This window comes from Microtus ochrogaster (assembly GCF_000317375.1).
Source record: "Microtus ochrogaster isolate Prairie Vole_2 chromosome 14 unlocalized genomic scaffold, MicOch1.0 chr14_random_2, whole genome shotgun sequence".
NCBI lineage: Eukaryota > Metazoa > Chordata > Mammalia > Rodentia > Cricetidae > Microtus > Microtus ochrogaster.
The window spans coordinates 11,707,439-11,711,335 of NW_004949097.1; the positions used below are offsets into that span (position 1 = coordinate 11,707,439).

At 51.9% G+C, this 3,897-nt stretch overlaps 1 protein-coding gene across 1 annotated transcript in view; it reads right to left on the minus strand.

Annotated features, from left to right (window-relative positions):
* Casc1 (cancer susceptibility 1) overlaps window positions 1-3,897 on the minus strand; it is a 47,410-nt gene that overhangs the window by 30,987 nt on the left and 12,526 nt on the right. The gene's annotated exons all lie outside the window — the stretch shown is intronic.

Here is a 3,897-nt window from a genome sequence, read left to right on the forward strand (position 1 = left end):
ACCCTGAACAGTCTCCAGCACCCATTGCACTGCATAGCTCACCCTGGACAGTCCACAGCACCCATTGCACTGCATAGCTCACCCTGAACAGTCTCTAGCACCCACTGCACTGTACAGCTCTCCCTGGACAGTGTCCAGCACCCACTGCACTGCGCACCCTGGACCATTTCCAGCACCCACTGCACAGAGCACCCTGGACAGTCTTCAGCACCCACTGCACTGCGCACCCTGGACAGTCCACAGCACCCACTGCACTGCATAGCTTATCCTGGACAGTGTCCAGCACCCACTGCACCATTCACCCTGGACAGTCTCCAGCACCCACTGCACTGCATAGCTAGCCCTGGAGAGTCTCCAGCACCCATTGCACTGTACAGCTCACCCTGGACCATCTCCAGCACCCACTGCACCATTCACCCTGGACAGTCTCCAGCACCCACTGCACCATTCACCCTGGACAGTCCACAGCACCCACTGCACAGAGCATCCCTGAACAGTCTACTAAAGACACAACAGGAAGTTCCACCTCAGTTTGATGGTCACTTAGTTTATTAACATTGGCTAGAATTGTCTTTTAACACAGCCTGTCACTGAGGGAGTTCAGAAAAGACACCAAACACTGCAACTTGTCAGCAGAAGACGAGGCTTCTGAACTCTTTGTCTCTCTAAAGACAGAGAGACTCAGCTGTGAGCAACCTCTGCAAATAAACTAAGACAGCAGTGAAGCTGGTAGAATGGCAGTACTTGCGATGCTGAGGCAGGGGCATCACAAATTAGAGCAGAGACAGACAGACAGACACAGAGAATATGAATTTCGCCATACCTACCTTGCTGCAAACCATCTTCTGTTCAAACACCACCCTCCAAACTATCTCCTCTGTATTCCTTCACCCATCCATCCGTCTGTCCGTCTTTCCATCTGTCCATCCACTCACCCATCTGTCCATCCGTCTGTCTGTTCATCCACCCACCTTGCCCTTCCTGACTGACCTCCCTGATCACTGCCTTAAGTGTTAACTCCATGTCCGTGTATCCAATTTCACGTCTGGTTACAATCATCTGCCAGGGAAGAGAACCTGGCATAATCCTGGTGCAAAGCAACCAAGCAGTCAAGGCTGAGGCTGGTTACACACGCAGACCCGGGCTTTGCAGTCTCCCCTGTGTAAGCCTCCAGTGGCTGACTTCTCCCTCACTGGTGCAGAAAGAAAAGAACTCACATAAAGGGAGACTTTCTCCACAGATGTAAATCCCCTTCTCTAGTTAGGTTCCAAAATAACAAAGCAGTTTTCCAACATAGCTGTTCTTTCCACTGAGGTGCTGAGGTCAGGGCAGGTCACCAGCAGAAGCAGTGCACGCTGACAGCTACATATTGCTGTTTGAGTTCAACCAAGGCACACGACAGACAACATCACCACTGATCCAAGGACTCAACTGCTCGAGTAACTCACCCACTTTCAGAGCCAGCATGCTAAGTTACAGCTCATCACAGCGTTTCCATGGTATTTTTAGATACTTTTTGCACTATCTCCAGCAAGCAATCAATTTTACCCAAAGCCACTTCCTCATGGTGGCTGTTACAATCTCAGTTTAATTTTCCCATTTAAGACTCACCCATTTCCTTAGTCATGAACGCATGTTATTGAAAATAATAGATGCAACTGGCTAGAGCTTCAAATGTAGTGTTAGACCCAATCCACACCTCAGGGTCTTACCAATTCAGACAGGCGGCACAAACCGCAGCGTTACAGGCCCCGCCATAGCACGGAAGAGCCTGGGTGAGGCCCCAAGGTTACACCATCAACATAAACCACCTAGAAGAGCCTCCGAGAGACGGACTTCCAGCCTGCAGAGGGGGCCATGACTGCCTGCTTCCGAGAGACGGACTTCCAGCCTGCAGATGGGGCCATGACTGCCTGCTGTCTGGAATTCTGACCTAGACTTCCTTTCCCCGTCTCACTCACTCAGATGCTGGAGATGTCTTTACATGAACATTCTTGGTCCACTAAAGCCAGTTCTGTTTCTGCTTTGACATACTCAGATGCAAAAGACTTCCCTGCTGTATTCCTGGACCAAAAATCTGGTCAAACTCAGCTAAGACCCCTAATCCAGAACATTTGCCCACAGTCGCCAGATGTGGCCAGAAAACAGGAAATAACATGGACGTGGGGGTAGCCTCTGCCTGAAGATCTGACACCTCGGAGAGCACCTGGAGCTCGGATTCCGGTCTGGCAGACTGTCCCCAAGCAGAACCATGGCAAGGTCAGTAAGGCCACACACAGCTTATCTGTGCAGAGAACACATCAAAACCCCATTCACCAAACTGCACAGCCTCAGAACCAACAAGTGGAGAGAACAGAAGCCAATGACATCACTAGATACCATTTACCATGGTCACGAGGCCCAGGGAACAACTTTAAATCCACCAGCCATTGGGTCCCAGCCTTCTCCACCTAGCTGGCTGCTGGCCTCAGGGTCTAGCCAGAGCTGCTCCCGGGGTTAACCTCCACACTGTTTTGCTCAGTGCATGGATGCAGCCTCAGCTTCCCTCAGTTTTGATTTTCAGTGCACAGGTATTCTGTAAAGACAAGAATTTCATGAGCTAGCCTCTGCCAGCTTCAAACTTTTTTCCTGTGGATTCTTCCCATCTGGTCTTCATGAAATTGAAGAGCCTGGCCTGGGCGGAGGGGTGGTGGGCTGGCCTGGTCTTTCTCCATGTCAGCAATAAGGAATAACCTCCTTGTGAAGCGTGATGTCACTGGAGCGACAGTGTCCATCCCTCCAGACTGCCTTCTGCAGTCTCAGCATGGTGAAGGGCCCAGTGTTTGGCCTAGTCTGGCTTAGGCCTCCTCTCTAGGCTCAGTCATTGCGCCCGTGACAGGAAGTAGGGCTGTGCTGTCCTGGGCTGCTGAGGGTGTGGCCCACTCATCAGGGTCATCTCAGCGCTTCTGTGAGAGGACAGGGACAGAGCACAAACCCAGATCACTCAAGCTCCCCACCTGCCAGCGGCTCAGGTGATGGCCCCTGAACAGCAGCAGTAGTAACATCCAGGGTTATGGCTGAGGGACGGACACAAAGGTGTCACAGTTGGAAACGTGGGAGCCATGCTGAAAGAGCTGCCTGATTGGTTTCCACACCTTTCAGCTAACAAACAGCCGTGAAGCAGGCTGCACTGACGCACAATACAATGAGCGCACATGGGTTCCCAACAAGTGGTCAGTGAGAGGGACCATCCATTCCGCGTGTCCCTTCAGTGACAAATTGTTATGTGTCAAATGAGAAGTTTTTAGATTTGTATTTATTTCTGTGTGTGCAGTGCTTGCAGAGCCCAGAAGAGGGCATCAGATCCCCTGGAGGTAGAGTGAGGGGTGGTTGTCAGCCTGAATGGCGGACGCTGGGAGCCAAACTTGTTGTCTTGCACAGGGTTAACCACTGAGCCATTCCACCACCCCACATTTTCTTCTTAGCAAAGCTTTCCAGGATGAAAATGAGTACCCGGCCGGGCATGGTGGCACACACCTTTAATTAATCCCAGCAACTTGGGAGGCAGAGGCAGGTGAATCTCAGTGAGTTCGAGGTCAGCCTAGTTTACAAAGTGAGTTCTAGGACAGCCAGGGCTGTTACACAGAGAAACCCTGTCTTGAAAAAAAAAAAAAAGTGAGTACCAGACTGCAGTTCCCTGTGGCCCCAGACTGCATCAGACTGCAGTTCCCTGTGTTCCCTGTGGTCCCAGACTGCAGTTCCCTGTGGTCCCTGTGGTCCCAGACTGCAGTTCCCTGTGTTCCCCGTGGTCCCAGACTGCAGTTCCCTGTGTTCCCCGTGGTCCCAGACTGCAGTTCCCTGTGTTCCCCGTGGTCCCAGACTGCAGTTCCCTGTGGTCCCCGTGGTCCCAGACTGCAG